Raw genomic sequence first — 19,171 nt, 5'->3', positions numbered from 1 at the left:
ACAGGACCCATATGCGTAACAAGGAAGTCACGACCCATAGGGTTTTGTCGGGGGTTGGTCCCCAATTATTCGTATGAGTTATCTGATGCCTTGTGTTGGGTTTCAGAATGGTGATGACCAGGCGCTTTGTGACCGGATCTGGTTCAGGATCAGGATCAGGATCAGGAGAGGGCGGACAGGGGGAGCTGACAGCACCCGAAACTATCGGGCAGATGAGGCCAGATGAGATGGATGACAGGATCCGAGCGATCCTGCATGATGAGGTTGTTGCGTTGTTCTGGGCCGAGTTGTCGGAGATGTTCGGGTCGATTAAGACCGCAATGGTGGAGTATTTTGATGAGCGTTACGCAGCCCTTGCAGAGACAGTCGCTGCAGCAGCTGCATCAACTGTATCTACGGCCGGGGGAGGAGTTGGTAGGGGTTTTCAGTACAGGGACTTCGATAACACGAAGCCCTTACTTTTGATGGGATGAAGGATCCCATCGAGGCTATGAGATGGGTTTCAGATGTGGAGGAGTGTTTCTTCACCTGCTCGTGTCCTGCTGACCAAAAGGTCAGGTGTGCTCTGAACCTGCTTAGTTTCGGGGCCAAGAACTGGTGGAGACTTACGACTGGGGCTTACACTGATGATCAGAGAGCTGCTGTTACTTGGGAGCAGTTCAGGGATATGTTCCGCGCCCGTTACATTCCGAGGGTTGAGCGGGAACGTTTGGCATAGGAGTTTCTGAGTTTGAGACATGATGAAGAGTTGGTGATGGAGATCACCCGTATGTTCACCGAGCGGGCGATGTTTTGCCCAGAGTTTGCTTCCGAGCAGTCTCAGATGACCCGTTATCTAATTATGCTCAAGACTGATATCCGACAGTTTGTATCCCAGCGATGTGATACTCTTCTGGAGTTGCAGGAGGGCGCCAGACAGCGGGAGTTAGAGATTGAGCTGCAGCTAAGGGAGCAACGGTCGACCCCGACACTATCACAGCCGGCGCCGAAGCGGTCTAAGACCGCTGATACTAGGACCGGGGGTCAGTAGGGCCGCACTTGTGGAAAGTGCGGCAAGGGTCATTCTGGTGTATGTTGGGCTGGTACTGGGTGCCACAAGTGTGGCAAGGAGGGGCATTACGCGAAGGATTGTCGCCAGGCCGCCCCAGTTCAGGGTATGAGGTTATGTTATCACTGCAACCAGGTTGGTCACATGAGGGCCAACTGTCCACTACTTGCCACCCAGCCAGTGCAGGCTGCACCGCCAGCTACTTTGAGGATCACGGATGGGAGACCAGTCAAGACAGAGCCTCCGAAGGCTCAGGGTCGTGCTTTCCAACTTACGGCGGAGGAGGCCAGAGCAACACCAGATGTGGTTGCTGGCACGTTTCTATCCTCATCTCGTTTTATTTATCTATTGTATGCTTATCTGTTGTACCTGTAATTAGGTACGTTTTTGGTGAACTCTTTGCCTGCTTTGGTCTTATTTGACTCGGGGGCGAGTTGCTCCTTTGTGTCTCAGTCTTTTAGTAGAGAATTTAGTGTGCTAGTGGGCAAGTTAGAGTGTCCGTTGCGATTGTCTATCGCCAACGAACACGGGGTTTCTACTTCTTCAGTTTATCGAGGATGTAACTTGGAGATTTTCGAGGTGTCTTTTCCGATAGATCTGAATTCGATCCCCATGGGGGAGGTGTGTGTGATTGTGGGCATGGATTGGCTCAATCGGTTCGGTGCTATGATTGATTGCGAGGGCCAGCGAGTGGTAGTTCGGACCCCAAGTGGGGGAGAACTAGTTATATATGGTAAGGGCACCAGAGTAGGATCATGATTTTGTTCAGCTGCCAGGGCTCGGCAGTACATTCAGCATGGGTGTATGGGTTATCTAGCATATGTGGTAGATACGCGAGTCAGGGCCAGACCTCGGTTTCCGATGTACCAGTGGTCAGGGAGTTTGCAGATGTACTTCCGGAGGAATTGCTAGGGATACCTCCGGAGAGGCAGGTCGAGTTCAGGATCGACCTAGTGCCAGGTGCGGCCCCTATCGCTAAGGCGTCATACCGATTGGCGCCGCCAGAGATGCAGGAGTTGTCGTCGCAGCTACAGGAACTGTTGGGCAAGCAGTTCATTCGACCTAGCAGTTCTCCATGGGGAGCGCCGATTCTTTTTGTCCGGAAGAAAGACGGTTCGCACCGGATGTGTATCGATTACCAGGAGTTGAACAAGCTAATGGTGAAGAACTGTAACCCACTCCCGAGGATAGACGATCTCTTCGATCAGTTGTAGGGCGCATCTTGGTTTTCCAAGATAGATTTGAGGTCTGGGTATCATCAGGTCAGGGTCAGAGAGGAGGACGTGGAGAAGACCGCATTCCGAACTCGTTATGGACATTACGAGTTTGTGGTGATGTCGTTTGGGCTCACGAACGCGCCAACAGTATTTATGGACTTGATGAATCGAGTCTGCAGACCGATGCTAGACCACTCGGTCATAGTATTCATAGATGATATTTTGGTGTATTCCAAGACCCAAGAGCAGCATGAGGAGCACTTGCGAGAGCTGTTGGGAGTCCTGAGGCGGAAACGACTGTACGCCAAGTTCTCAAAGTGTGAGTTTTGGTTACGAGAGGTCCAGTTCCTCAGACATCTCGTTAACCAGGAGGGGATTTTGGTTGATCCGGCCAAAATCGAGGCGGTTATGCAGTAGGAGGTTCCGAAAACTCCCTCAGATATTAGGAGCTTTTTGGGATTGGCAGGATACTACCGGAGATTCATACGGGATTTCTCCAAGATTACAGTACCTCTCACTCGTCTGATGAGGAAAGGCGTGGACTTCCAGTGGGGCCCCGAGCAGCAGAGGGCATTTGAGACCCTCCGTCAGCGTTTGTGTGAGGCACCAGTCTTGACACTCCCGGAGGGGGTTGAGGATTTCGTGGTGTTCTGTGATGCATCCATCACAGGTTTAGGGGCGGTCCTCATACATAGAGGGCGAGTGATAGCCTACACATCGCGGCAGCTGAAGTCGCATGAGACAAGATACCCTACGCATGACTTGGAGCTGGGGGCGGTGGTGTTCTCCCTCAAGATATGGAGACATTACCTTTATGGGGTCCGCTGTACCATTTATACGGATCATAAGAGCTTGAGACATATCATGGATCAGCCGAACCTGAACATGAGGCAACGCAGGTGGCTGGATGTAGTCACAGACTACGATTGCAAGATCCTTTATCACCCGGGTAAAGCGAATGTGGTTGTGGATGCTTTGAGCTGCAAGTCGGCTGGGTCCTCCACCCCCGCTATATGTATGAGGATAGCAGTGGACTCCCCGCTTGTGAGTTTGATCAGAGATGCCCAGATAGAGGGCATGCGACCGGAGAATTTAAAGTTGAAGAAGATCAAGGGTGAGAACACTAGGTTCGTGCAGGATAGTCGGGGGTTACTGAACTGATGTGGTCGGGTTTGGGTTCGGATGTCTGGTGGGGTTAGGCAGATGGTTATGGAGGAGGCTCATAAGTCCCACTTCTCCATTCACCCGGGGCCCACCAAGATGTACCGGGATTTGATTTTGAGCTACTAGTGGCCATGTATGAAGCGCGAGATCGCCTGGTATGTCGAGAGGTGTTTGACCTGTAGGATGGTCAAGGCCGAGCATCAGCGGCCGCAGGGCAAGTTGCAGCTTCTGGAGATTCCCATGTGGAAATGGGAACATATCACGATGGATTTTATCACAAAGCTACCAAGGACGACGAAGGGGTTTGACGCCATTTGGGTCATCGTGGATCGATTGACCAAGAGCGCCCATTTCTTGGCCATCCGGGAGAGTTCGTCGACCGAGAAGTTGGCCGAGGTGTACGTTCACGAGATCGTGTCTCGCCATGGGATTCCCGTTTCCATTGTCTATGATCGGGATGTCAGGTTTACCTCCCGCTTCTGGAAAAAGTTTCACGAGGAGCTGGGCACACGATTGCATTTCAGCAAAGCATTTCACCCACAGACAGACGGCCAGAGTGAGCGGACTATTCAGAACCTCGAGGATATGTTGAGGGCGTGTGTCATCGACTTCGGTGGGAGTTAGGACTCTCACCTACCGCTTGCGTAGTTCTCCTACAACAACAATTATCATTCTAGTCTTGGCGCCCCGCCATTCGAGCTATTGTACGGGCGTAGGTGTCGCACCCCGGTTTGTTGGGGCAAGGTGGGTCACAAGGTAATGGGTCGGACGGAGGTGGTCTTGTAGACTACCGAGAAGATTCAGCAGATCAGGCAGCAACTGCAGACAGCTCAGAGTCGGCAGAAGAGTTACGCTGAAAGACGCCGATCTGAGTTGGAATTCCAGGTAGGTGACTTGGTACTTCTAAAAGTCTCGCCCTAGAAGGGTGTGATCCGCTTTAGGAAGAGGGGAAAATTGGGCCCTCGATATATTGGGCCATTCAGGATCATCGCCCGGGTTGGCAAAGTGGCCTATAGGCTTGAGCTTCCGGAGGAGCTTAGCTGGATTCACAGCATGTTCCATTTTCGCAATTACGGAAGTGCATCACGGACCAAGAGGCGATAGTATCACTGGATGACATTCAGGTTGATGAGCGCCTGAATTACGTGGAGAGGCCTGTGGCCATCTTGGAAAGGAAGAAGAAGATTTTGCGGAACAAGGAAATACCTTTGGTGAAGGTGCAGTGGGAACATCGGAGGGGATCCGAGTGGACATGGGAGCCGGAGGCAGAGATGCGCGAGCACTACCCATCGTTGTTTATGCCAGAGGACTTCGAGGGAGAAGTCTAGTTCAAGCGGGGGAGAATTGTAACGCCTCGATTCTCAGGTATGGATTTAAATAAAGAATTTCTTTAGTTTTAAGTCCTACTCGACAAGTTAAGGCTGCCCTACTCGTTGAGTAGCAACGAGGTGGGATCGCGAATTTAGTGATCTACTCGCCAAGTCCACAAAGGGACTTGACGAGTAGGAGCTGGCGGATGAAACCCTAAATTTCGGGGCATTTCACCCTATTTAAAGGATCATTGGCTACCCTCTGGCCTCCCCTTCACTACCTCTTGTCCCTCTAAAGTCCCAATCGTGTGTGTGAGCTCATCTTGTGCATTATTAAGCTTGAAGGAGAAATTCTTGGAGAGAAAAGAGCTTGGAGACCAAGCATTCAGAAGCAAGGATCTTGGAGGACCTACGATCTTTTGTGGTTAGCAGCTTCTGGAAGGTATAAATCGTTACCCTAACCTCATTCATTCTATGGGGCAACTTCTAGGGTTTCATAGTGTGTTTGGAAGCTACCCTTCTTTGCAACCTCAGATCTGAAGTTGTAACTTCAGAACTGAGCTCCTTTGGGCTTCTTAGTACATAAAGTTTCCATCTTGTGCTAGAATGAGACTCTCCCAAGGTGTAGAACTCCATTGGAAGCATAGATTGGTCGTTTAGAGCCTTTAGAACCTTGCATGTGCGTAAATTTTGCAACTTTACGCGATAATCATGCCTTAGAGGCTTGGATCTGTAATCTGGAGCCTTGCCATGGCTTAAAAAGCGTCTGCATGGATGGAGGTCTGCGAGGACTCGACGAGTTGGATGAACAACTCGGCGAGCCTGATGAATTTGGCCATGAACTCGGCGAGTTGGATGAACAACTCGGCGAGCCCGATGAATTAGGCCGTGAACTCGAAGAGTTGATGAACAACTTGACGAGTCCGTTGAAGTTAGCCTTGAACGCAACGAGTTGTTAGAAAACTCGGCGAGTCGACTAAAGTCTCCCGATTCTTGGACACGTATGAACTCAGCGAGTTAAAAAGGAGGACTCGACGATCCAATCAAGGATTTCACGACTTCTCGAGTTCAGGAAGGACTCGACAAGTCGGTGAACTGCACTCGACGAGTCGAGTCAACAGGGACTGTTGACTTTGACTGTGAGTGTTGACTTTGACCAAGAGTTGACCAGATGACTTCTGAGGGTGTTATGATAATTTGGAAAACTTATGAAAAAGGATTGTATGCTAAACGTAGGTAGTGGAGTTCGTGTTGGTGATCCGGGAGATGAGGCTTTCTAGTTTTCTGACGTCAGTTGCGAGGTGAGTTATCCTCACTATACTAAGGGGTCTAAGGCACCAAGGTCGACCCATTGGATTTGATATCCTATTAGTTATTGAGATGTTGAGTTGAGTTAGTAATGTATGCCAGTTGATATGCTAATCGGGTAGGTCGTTAGGACTGCCTGTGATACTAATTGATTACCTGTATGTGCATTTATCTGTTACATGTCGACATGTTATGTGGGGTGGGTTGAGTTTGTATGTAACACCCGGATTTCCCAGGTATTATTTTTATTCTTTTATTTTTGGGTGATGTGAGGAGACTCGCCGAGTTTGAGTCTAAACCCGCCGAGTAGGATCGCGGTTTTGCACGCGGGTTCGCGTCTGGACTCGGCGAGTCCACGCTGTTTAATGAAACCCTAATTTCCACGGTTTGAGACCTATTAAAAGGGGCTTATGGCTGCCATTTGCGGCCACCAAACCCAGAGAGAAACCCTAAAGAGATCTTGAGCGTTTTGGGAGAGAGAGGAGGCCATTGTTAACATTTGAAGCTTTGTTTGGCAAGGCAAAGGAGATTCTAGCCAAGAGGAGGCAAGGGAGGTGGACATCCTTCGAATTTGAAGCTCAGAGCATCATTTTGGAGGTATATTTTGGCTCCCTTTTCTGTTATTATGATGAACATGGGGGTTTAGGGTTTCTTGACCCCTTTGTTGGTTAGATTTGATGTCCATTTCGTCCCTATTTGTGATGAGGCTTGAAATGGGATCCATAGAGGTCCAGAGAAGCTTTATTCCTTAATCTTTATGAGGATGCATGGGAGTTTTGACCAAGGGTTATGAGATATGGGGCTAAAACATCATATAGGAGCAAATAGATGTTGTTTGAGCACCAAGGTTTGGACTTTACATGATTATCATGCTTGGGGAGGCCAGATCTATGATTGTATGGAACAGATCTAACCTCAGAAGTGAGTTTGAGTTTATGCATGGCATGAACTCGCCGAGTCTGAAGAACAGACTCGGCGAGTAGCATGAAGTTTTCCCGTAACCACTCAACGAGTGGTCTTGTCAAGTTGAGGGGACGAATCAGTGAGTCAGGGAGAGTCGGGGGGACTGAGTCAAGCCGGAACTCGCCAAGTTGTTCTTGAGACTCGGTGAGTTAAGTCGTGGTGGCCCCGCGATTCATGCCAGGTGGAACTCGTCGAGTCAGAGAAGTACTCGGCGTGTCAAGAGAGGATCCAAGAGAGTCAGTGGACACGTATAGACTCACCGAGTCGCCCTAGTGCACTCGCCGAGTCCGGTCAAAGTTGACCGTTGACCTTGTTGACCTTTAGGGTTGAGTGCAGTTGTATTTATGAGTGTATTACTTTGTGTGATTAGGCGGAGGCTAGATCACATTTATTTCGAGATAGATATTTACCGAGACATCGAGGTGAGTCTTCTCTCTATACTTACCTAGAGTGGTATATTGTGTAGACCGGAGGGTCTTATGTGTTATGTATGAGATTATGTGCTATGTTCTATGTGTATGTTGTATGTTGTTATAGACCGGACCGAAGGGTCCAACGATACAGACCGGGCCGGAGGGCCCAACGAGCTATGACCGGACCAGAGGGTCCAACGAGCTACGGGACTGGAGGGTCCCGCTGACACACATCGACCGGAGGGTCGTATTATTGCCTTGAGTGGCGTATGTGTTGTATGTGGTATTTTGGGGAACTCACTAAGCATTTATGTTTACAGTTGTTGTGTGATGTGTTTCAGGTACTAGTGATGAGCGCAGGAAGGCGTCGGCATGATCCGTACACACTTGAGGAGTTTATGTTTTGGATTCTGGGGAGATGTCCTTGTGATAAATACATTTGAAACAATATGTTGATGTTATTTTGTGAAAAATGATGGTTTTAAAAATGAAAATTTACGTTGTTACAAGTTGGTATCAGAGCCTTGGTTTGAGGGATTCGGATGCATCTTCGGGCGTATCTGAACTCAAACTGAGGAATTGAGGAGAATTTTTATAATAAAATAAATTTTTTGAAAAGAGTAACAGAGTTTTGAGACAAATAGAGCAGATCTGTGTGTACGATCAGCCAGCGCCCGAGCGACGAATTCCCCAAAAGTACCCTTACTTTATGTGTTATGAGATATGTTATATTCTGCATGCTAGAGTAGGCTAAGTATACATATTAGGACTAGAGTGGCCTGATTTGTGATGCCTTAGCCTAGGAGTTTTCTACTGCTGAGATGCTTTGAGGGTGAGTGATAGCAGTTAGGAGCTCATGAGAATAGAGTAATTGTAATCCAAGATCTAAGGAGGAGGACTTGAAGTGAATGCTGGTGCGGTGTGGTCAGTAGTATTGGGCCCGTACTACTGAAGACACCGGATCAGTGGGCATTTCAAGTAAGAATCTTTTGGATGAAGGAGGATAAGTAGGGTTGCGTCATCGAGTATGAGCATGTTCGATCGAATCTCTGATAATTTTTGTTGTATTTCAGAGACATCATGGTTGGGACTCGACACACACCTAAGACCAGTGGTGTCAGCGACGAGGAGATCCGTCGGATGATTCATGAGGAGGTGGATGCTGCCATCCGAGCTGAGATCCCTGAGATGTTTGGAGACATCAAGACCATATTGATCGAGACTTTTGATGAGCGGTACGCCACGTTGACTGAGGCTGCTGCAGCTGCAGCTACTGCTGCTGCCAGACCTCAGGGAGGTGACTCGTTGTTGTTCCGGGAGTTTAGCAACACGAAGCCACCAGAGTTCGACGGGACACAGGACCCGATTGCCGCTATGAGGTGGATCTCTAACATCGAGGGATGTTTCTATACGTGCTCTTGTCCAGAGAACTTGAGGGTTCGGTTCGCCTTGAACCAGCTCCGCCTGGGGGCGAAGGATTGGTGGAAGTTCGTGACAGCAAACTTTACTTTGGCTGAGATTTCTGAGGTGACCTAGGAGAGGTTCACCGCTATGTTCCAAGAGGAGTATGTTCCCCCGGTAGAGAGGGGACGGTTGATCCAGGAGTTCTTGACCCTCACGAAGGGTACTGATTCAGTGACTGTCATCACCAGGAAGTTCCATGAGAGGGCGATGTTTTGCCCTGAGCAGGTGTCGACTGAGCAGGCTCGTATGAGCCGTTATCTAGGTGTTCTGAGGAGAGATATATGGGAGTTCGTGGCGAACTCGACTTACCGGACATTTGCTGAGCTCCAGGCAAATGCCCGGAAGAGGAAGATCGAGCTGGAGACTCAGGACAAGGAGGAGGCCGAGCCTTAGAGGATGGATCGGCGGCCGACCCAGTCTCAGCCGGTAGCCAAGCGGGCTAGACCCGCTGATTCGAGACCTGGGGGCGCGAAGGGCCGCACTTGTGGGAAGTGCGGTAAGAGTCATGAGGGTTCTTGCAGGGCTGGAGTATGTTACAAGTGTGGGAAGGAGGGGCATATCGCGAGGGAATGCCCTAAGGGATTTTCGGTTTGCTTTCATTGCAACCAGACCGGCCATCGGAAGGACGAGTGCCCGCAACTTCTTCAGGGATTAGCGCAGGGATCTGCGCCTGCAGCTAGGGTTACCGAGGCTCGGCCGGTGAAGGCCGAGGCCCCGAGGGCTCGTGGGAGAGCGTTTCAGTTGACCGCGGAGGAGGTCCGCGCAGTGCCTGATGTTGTGGTTGGTATGTATTTTCTTTTCATCTTTTATTTGAGTTGAGATTTTATGCTTATATGAGGCGTAGGTACTTTTCTTGTGAATTCTGTGCCTGCATTGGTGTTATTTGACTCGGGTGCGAGTCGGTCGTTTGTTTCCATAGCATTTAGTCAGCATATTAGTACCTGTCGAGAAGCATTGGATCGGCCTCTGCGAGTTTCCATAGCTGATGAGCGAGCTGTGTATGCTTCGGATGTGATTAGAGGATGTGTCCTTGAGATCTTCGGTGTGGAGTTTCCGATAGATCTAGTCCTGATCGTGATGGGGGACGTGTGTGTGATAGTGGGTATGGATTGGCTGAGCCATTATGGAGCTGTGATAAACTGCAAGCGTCAATTGGTGTCGATTCGAGACCCTAGTGGGGGAGTTCTTTCGGTGTACGGCGAGGGTACACGTTCAGGGTCAGCATTTTGTTCGGCCGCCAGAGCGAGACAGAGTCTACAGCAGGGTTGTAGGGGTTTTGTGGCATATGTGATGGATGTGAGGGCTGATATTGAGAGACCGAAGTCAGTTGATGAGGTTCCGATAGTGCGTCCGGATGTGTCTCTAGAGGACTTGTCGGGTGTGCCTCCGGAGAGGCAGGTAGAGTTCGGTATTGAGTTGGTTCCAGGAGCTGCGCCTATCGCTAAGGCGCCGTATCGCCTTGCGCCTCCGGAGATGCAGGAGTGGTCCTCGCAGCTTCAAGAACTGCTGGGGAAGGGGTTTATCAGGCCGAGCAGTTCGCCTTGGGGAGCGCCTATCCTTTTTGTCAAGAAGAAGGATGGCTCGCTCCGGATGTGCATCAATTATCGTGAGATGAATAAGCTAACGGTCAAGAACCGTTACCCGTTGCCAAGGATCGATGATTTGTTTGATCAGCTGCAGGGAGCATCTTGGTTCTCCAAGATCGATTTGAGGTCTGGGTATCATCAGGTGAGGGTGCGGGAGGAGGACATACAGAAGACAGCCTTCCGGAATTGTTATGGGCATTACGAATTCGTGGTGATGCCTTTCGGACTCACCAATGCACCGGCGGTGTTCATGGATCTCATGAACAGGGTGTGCAGACCAATGTTGGATCGCTCGGTGATCGTGTTCATCGACGACATTTTGGTGTATTCGAGATCCAGAGAGCAGCATGAGGAGCATTTGAGGGAGATCCTCGAAGTTTTGAGATCGGAGAGGCTTTATGCCAAGTTCTCCAAATGTGAGTTCTGGTTACGAGAGGTCCAGTTTTTGGGGCATCTCGTTAACCAGAAAGGGATTTTAGTCGACCCGGCCAAGATTGAGGCGGTTATGAGGTGGGAGGTGCCGAGATCACCCACCGAGATCAGGAGTTTTCTGGGATTGGCCGGCTATTATCGGAGATTTATTAAGGATTTCTCCAAGATCGTTGTGCCCCTCACCAAGTTGACCCGGAAGGGTGTTGCGTTTTCTTGGGGTCCGGAGCAGCAGACCTCGTTCGAGACACTTCGCAGGAAGTTATGCGAAGCCCCAGTGTTAGCCCTTCCGGAAGGGATGGAGGATTTTGTGGTTTATTGTGACGCATCGATATCCAGATTAGGAGTGGTGCTTATGCAGAGGGGGCATGTGATAGCTTATGCATCGAGGCAGCTTAAGCCTCACGAGTCGAGATATCTCACGCATGATTTGGAGCTGGGAGCGGTAGTGTTAGCTCTCAAGATCTGGCGACACTACCTGTACGGGGTTCGATGTACGATATACACGGACCACAAGAGCTTGAAGTATTTGATGGATCAGCCCAACCTAAATATGCGTCAGAGGAGGTGGTTGGACGTGGTCAAGGATTATAATTGTGAGATCCTGTACCACCCGGGCAAGGCTAACGTTGTAGCCGATGCACTGAGTCGTAGGGCGGAGAGCGCCCCATTGCGAGATGTATGTTTGAGATTGACGGTGATGACCCCGGTTTTGGATGCTATTCGAGGGGCCCAGGCTGAGGCTGTGCAGCCTGAGAGCCAGAAGAGGGAAAGAGTTGTCGGGCTGGTTTCGGAGTTCGTTACCGATAGCCGGGTGCTTATGACATTTCAGGGTCGGATTTGGGTACCGTCCGTGGGCGGGATGCGTACCATTTTGATGGAGGAGGCTCATCGATCGAAATTCTCGATCCATCCCGGGGCCACTAAGATGTTTTTGGACCTGAAAAAGGATTATTGGTGGCCCTGTATGAAAAGGGATGTCGCATGGTTTGTAGAGAGATTCTTGACCTGTCGCAGGGTTAAGGCCGAGCATCAGCGTCCGCATGGTAAGTTGCAGCCTTTAGAGATTCCCGAGTGGAAATAGGAAGATATTACCATGGATTTCATCACCAAATTGCCAAGAACCGCGAGGGGTGTCGATGCAATTTGGGTGATTGTGGATAGGTTGACAAAGAGTGCTCACTTCCTGGCCATCAGTGAGAGCTCTTCTACGGAGAAGTTGGCAGAGATGTACGTGAGAGAGGTGGTATCGCGGCATGGAGTGCCGATTTCAATTGTCTCAGATCGAGATGTACGTTTCACTTCCAGATTCTGGAAGAATTTTCATGAGGAATTGGGAACGAAACTACATTTTAGTACTGCGTACCACCCCCAGACCGACGGGCAGAGTGAGCGGATGATTCAGACGCTTGAGGACATGCTCCGAGCATGTGTGTTGGATTTCGGCGGAAGTTGGGACACGTATTTGCCCTTAGCATAGCTCTCTTACAACAACAGCCATCATTCGAGCATTGGCATGCCGCCCTTTGAGCTGTTGTATGGGAGGAGGTGTCGGACCCTTATCTGCTGGAGAGAAGTAGGGTAGCGCGTGATGGGTAGTACCGAGATCGTGCTTCAGACGACAGAGCAGATCCAGCAGGTCAGATAGAGATTGTTGACCGCTCAGAGTCGTCAGAAGAGTTATGCGGACAGACGCCGATCCGAGCTTGAGTTTCAGGTCGGCGACTTTGTGCTCCTAAAGGTCTCTACTTGGAAAGGAGTGATTCGATTCAGGAAGAGGGGCAAGTTGGGGCCCCGATATATTGGTCCTTTCAGGGTGGTCGCGAGGGTAGGCAGGGTAGCCTATCGTTTGGAGTTGAGATGCGTAAGCAGCATCCAGAGTTATTTGCAGAGTGAGACTTCGAGGGCGAAGTCTGATTCTAGTGGGGGAGAATTGTAACACCCGGATTTCCCAGGTATTATTTTTATTCTTTTATTTTTGGGTGATGTGAGGAGACTCGGCGAGTTGGAGTCTAAACCCGCCGAGTAGGATCGCGGTTTTGCACGCGGGTTCGCGTCTGGACTCGGCGAGTCCATGCTGTTTAATGAAACCCTAATTTCCACGATTTGAGACCTATTTAAAGGGGCTTATGGCCGTCATTTGCGGCCACCAACCCCAGAGAGAAACCCTAAAGAGATCTTGAGCGTTTTGGGAGAGAGAGGAGGCCATTGTTAACATTTGAAGCTTTTTTTGGCAAGGCAAAGGAGATTTTAGCCAAGAGGAGGCAAGGGAGGTGGACATCCTTCGAATTTGGAGCTCAGAGCATCATTTTGGAGGTATATTTTGGCTCCCTTTTCTGTTATTATGATGAACATGGGGGTTTAGGGTTTCTTGACCCCTTTGTTGGTTAGATTTGATGTCCATTTTGTCCCTATTTGTGATGAGGCTTGAAATGGGATCCATAGAGGTCCAGAGAAGCTTTATTCCTTAATCTTTATGAGGATTCATGGGAGTTTTGACCAAGGGTTATGAGATATGGGGCTAAAACATCATATAAGAGCAAATAGATGTTGTTTGAGCACCAAGGTTTTGACTTTACGTGATTATCATGCTTGGGGAGGCCAGATCTATGATTGTATGGAACAGATCTGACCTCAGAAGTGAGTTTGAGTTTATGCATGGCATGAACTCGCCGAGTCTGAAGAACAGACTCGGCGAGTAGCATGAAGTTTGCCCGTAACCACTCAGCGAGTGGTCTTGTCGAGTTGAGGGGACGAATCAGTGAGTCAGGGAGAGTCGGGGGGACTGAGTCAAGCCGGAACTCGCCGAGTTGTTCTTGAGACTCGGCGAGTTAAGTCGTGGTGGCCCCGCGATTCAAGCCAGGTGGAACTCATCGAGTCAGAGAAGTACTCGGCGTGTCAAGAGAGGATCCAAGAGAGTCAGTAGACACGTATAGACTCGCCGAGTAGCCCTAGTGCACTCGCCGAGTCCGGTCAAAGTTGACCGTTGACCTTGTTGACCTTTAGGGTTGAGTGCAGTTGTATTTATGAGTGTATTACTTTGTGTGATTAGGCGGAGGCTAGATCACATTTATTTCGAGACAGATATTTACCGAGACATCGAGGTGAGTCTTCTCTCTATACTTACCTAGAGTGGTATATTGTGTAGACCGGAGGGTCTTATGTGTTATGTATGAGATTATGTGCTATGTGCTATATGTATGTTGTATGTTGTTATAGACCGGACCTAAGGGTCCAACGATACAGACCGGGCCGGAGGGCCCAACGAGCTATGACCGGACCAGAGGGTCCAACGAGCTACGGGACTGGAGGGTCCCGCTGAGACACATCGACCGGAGGGTCGTATTATTGCCTTGAGTGGCGTATGTGTTGTATGTGGTATTTTGGGGAACTCACTAAGCATTTATGTTTACAGTTGTTGTGTGATGTGTTTCAGGTGCTAGTGATGAGCGCGGGAAGGCGTCGGCATGATCCGTACACACTTGAGGAGTTTATGTTTTGGATTCTGGGGAGATGTCCTTGTGATAAATACATTTGAAACAATATGTTGATGTTATTTTGTGAAAATGATGGTTTTAAAAATGAAAAATTTGTTTTGAAAATTTACGTTGTTACATTGTACTGCTCCGTGCGGTAGCCAAAAAACCCAAGAGTATTCCAGATATGAGCTGAGGGTCCGGTAGGCATTCCAGACTCATACTGAGGACTCGGGAACATTCCAGATACGAGCTGAGGGTCCAGTAGGCATTCCAGACTCGTACTGAGGGCTTGATGACATTCCAGATATGAGCTGAGGGCCTGGTAGGCATATCAGACTCGTACTGAGGGCCTAGGGGTAGTCCAGCTTGTAAAGTTGTGGACCAAGTGCATGTCGTTCTGTTTGATTGGTATGATATGTTAATGTTGATATCACTATGTGGACTGTATGAGTATCGGTATTTTTGGGGGTAACTCACTAAGCTTTTGGGCTTACAATTTCAATTTATTGTTTCAGGTGCATCAGGGGATCGAGGCAAGGCTAAGGCGTGATCGTACAGCTCCTCCTATTGTGTTTATGTTTCTGGGAAAAACTCTGATAATCAATATTTTGAAAACAAAGTTGTAATGTTTGACGAACTTGATATGTTTTAAAAAGTTTAAATTGGTTTGAAATTTTGGATGTTTCAATTGTAACACCGTTCAATCCATTGAAAATTAAACTGCTCTCTCCTATATTTAATCCATGAGAACACAGTGGATTTCACCAAATCAGCCACTTTAGCAGGTGTAATTCTTGTTTTTTTTGAACACCCATTCACACCTTGCTTTCCAAATAAGCCACGCCGTCCCGTAACAGATACGAATTAAGTTTTTTTTTTTTGTAGCATCTACTCTAATAAATAAAAATCATTTTTGCCACTTGTTATTCTCTTATTTATTATGCCACGTGTCATTTTGGATTAAATTATATTTATATATATATATATATATATATATATATATATATATATATATATATATATATATATATATATATATATATCATTTTATGGTTTTTGATATTTTCTTAAATTTCATATAACATTTAAATGTAATAATAAATGCATATCAAATTCATTAATGCAAATTTTATTATAATTTCTAAATTTCTAAATTGAATCAAATTATTTTAGTTGTTTATTTTTTTTTTTAAATTTGAAAGAAAAATAAGCACTTCAATTTTAATAATTAAAATTTTTTTTTCTTTCCTTATAAATTCAAAGTTTCTAAATTTTTAAATATTCATATTTATTATTTTTCATTTTTTTTAATAAACCTAAGTAGTACAGGGGTCCTCATATTTATTTATTTTTATCAAATAGATATGTATATATGAGACAAGAGCAATATTATTGATGTAGGTAAAAACTACTTTTATTTTTATATTTTAAATTCATGTAATAAATGGAACAAAACTTCATTGAAGATGATGTTTTATTTCACGTTATTAGTCTCTATCTCTAGTACTTTTAGCCTCTAGTAAATTTTAATTTTTATATTTACTATCTTAAACAATAAAATTTTATAAAATGATGATATGTTTTTTCCTTGTTAAAAATGAAGGGTTTTTTATTTTATTTTATTTTATTTTATATTACCGAAGTAGTGTAAGTTAAAAATATAATTACCAAAATGATGTTTTTTTCCCTATCAAATATATTTACCATTTAGGTTAAATTTAGAAGGTAAAATAAAATGAAAACAAATCGGATTATCAAGGTAATTACTTTTTCGTTTTGTTCATATATAGGTAACTTCGTTTTTTTTGTACGTATCTAGATAACAAACTTGTTGGAAATGTTCATATATGAACCATTATGATCAAATGTAACTTGCTACAGTCGGTCATAACGATTATATATGAACACTTTTATCAAGTTCGTTACCTAGATGTTACCTAGATGTGTACAAAAAAACGAAGTTACCTAGATGTGAACAAAACGAAAAGATAATTACCCTGATAAGTCAATTTTCCTTATTCAATCATCTATTATTGTCCAAAATTCATTCTAAGTGCTTTTTTTTTTAGTGTTTTCCATGAATTTACAACCAAACAATATTTATGAATTAGAAGTAGACACTAAAGGGTTAAACAACAAGATGAATTATCAAATAAATAACTTCTATTAATCTTTTGCCTTTTATCTATTTCACCCATTAGCGAAATGGTGTTGTCAACGAATGAAATGCCAAAGAGGATGCCAACCTCGTCACAAAATGTCACACCCCCGAACCAGGCGGCGGAAACGTTCGGGGGCTGTCGTGACTCAATTGAATACCATAACATTGAATATATATGAAACGTAACAACATTCGTCACCATGCATTAATATAGTACAACCAGTAGAGTTTACACGGAGTATATGGTTTAAACATTACATTCCCAAAAATAAATTGTTCGATTCGTACATAAATAAACTGCAAGCCATCACTGAATATGATTTCCTTTGATTCACTGGTTCCCTGAGAATACAAGTATTTTGAAAAACGTCAACATGTGAAATGTTGGTGAGTTCATAAGCGGTATTTGAAAAAAAACAATGTTTCGTATCGTTTGAAAACCACCAGAAAATCCGATATTTTCTGAAAAGTAAAGCTTTTGAAAACGTTTGTGAAGATCCATAGGTATGCTTGTTTGTTTCTATACTTGTAAAACAATTGTTCGTTAAAGTTGTATGCATTTCGAATCTGTATGTATTGAAAAACCCTAGGAAAACCCGATGTTTTCCAAATTCCTTGAATTCCATGAAGTCACATTGAAACCATTGCATAGCGTGTAGTGTCAGTCCCAGGCGACGTTGAATTATTTTTGAACATGATTAATTGCTACAAACACACATTACACAAACGACCAGTTTATAGCTATACTAACGATCCCGTAGGCGTCGTCCGTACTAATCACGTTATCCAACCGCCCTGACTACGTGTAGTCCCACATCCGAAGAGAAAGAGGACACGAAGGCCTCGATGACTCCATTAACCGGTTGGGGATAAAAAAAATGTACGAGGGGTCCCAGACCCGCCTCGCATGAAATGTCGACTTTACTAGCAATACCAAAGGACCCTTGGGGACCAATAGTATACAAGCCATTGAAAGTCCTTTTACGTTGTGTTAGATCGGTAAAACCCAACACTTCGTAAGATAGAGGTCTTCGGGCCTTAAGATCAGGCCATTGGGCTAGCTAGGCCCAACAAACAAGATTTTACACTTTTGGGGCCCAAAGATGGTGCGTAGACGTCTGTGCACACTCGCATGTATATTGAATTCCCAAACGTTACTTGTATGAATCGTAGTGTCGTCGTGTTAGTAGTTTCGGATTTTTATTGGTTCGAGACCGAACCAATTCGTTTAACGACTTTTGGTATTGTTGTGTATTGTATTTCGTCGATAGTCGCGGTGCCATCATTTGATCAAATTGCGTGTATTGAATTAGCCTTGGAAGTTTTCTGTTTTCAGCCCCTCATTGTTTGTAAAATTTACTTTTTCAACCCTTTAATTAAATAACTTTCCGGTTTGATCCTTAAATCATTTTTCTTGACATTTTAACACCAAAAATTATTGAAATTGATATTTTTCAGCATATTTTTCAATGAAAACAGTTTTAGTCCCTGAAATTGTAGTTTTCTCGGTAATAGCCCTTCTTTTTCGCAACTTTGACAATTTTGGCCCAAATTGTAAAATTTTTGCAACTTTGGTCCTTTTTAAATTTAAAAAGCATTTTAAACCTTTGAAAAGGACTTGGAACACTTATAGTCCACTGTTTTACAGAAAAATATAGTTTTGGCCCTCCAAAACAGAAAATCTCGCATAATGGGCCTCATTGGGCCGAAAATGTCATTTTTAGCCCATTAAGCTTGAAATTTATGTTTTTAATCCTCCAAATGAGTATATTTCCAGAAATTGTTTTATTGAAACTGTTTTAACACACCTCATCCATCAGAATTCGTGATATGTCAATTTGGGCCCTTAACTTTGTATTTTTCACATTTTAGGTCCAAAAATTGTGTTTTTAACCCAAAAAAAAATGTTACTAAGCCATTTAGCTATTTTTCTAGGAACACTTTGTATGTAGAAATATATTTGATGCTAGAATCATTTAACATAAAGTATATCTCGGTTTTGAGGGGTTTTATGGCTAGATCCAACATTATAACACACAACAACACACATATAAGCATGGAAATCATACAAGGCATACAAAACACATATAGATCTACACTTTCACTTGTATCCCCCCCACAAAACTCATAAAAACAGAAAATAAGGGGTATGAAGCTCACCTTGGGTGTGGTTTCGGTTTTGAAGAGAAGATGGAAGAAAACTTGGTGATTTTTGGCCTTAGCACCCTTTTCTTGAAGATCTCGAGTTTGGTATGCTTCTAAGAGGTAAGATCACGATTTTGGCATGGATTAGGAAAAGATTTTGATGACAAAAAGAATCTAAGTCATAGATCCAACATAATCTTACCTTAGATGAAGAATTTGTGGAAATTTCCTCTTGAATGCTTCCTAAATTTCGAGATCTTTGAGTGGAGAGGGAGGAGTGTTCTTGAGAGAGTTGAGAGATTTTTGTGAATGTGTGTGTGTTTGAGTATGGCCGAGAGTGAGAGAGAGAGGAAGAAGAAATGATATTTGAGGTGATGTTTGCATGGAGATATGAGTTTCTTACATGGAAGTCCTTTGGTTAATAGTGAGGTGGCATGAGAAAGTCAAACCTTCCTCTTGGGCTTGATTTTGGCCGAAAACATGG

Source organism: Lactuca serriola, chromosome 5 (assembly GCF_051521515.1).
Source record: "Lactuca serriola cultivar US96UC23 chromosome 5, Lser_US96UC23_V15, whole genome shotgun sequence".
Taxonomy (NCBI): Eukaryota; Viridiplantae; Streptophyta; class Magnoliopsida; order Asterales; family Asteraceae; genus Lactuca; species Lactuca serriola.
The sequence above is the reverse complement of the archived record's forward strand: the minus strand, read 5'-3'. Positions refer to the sequence as shown.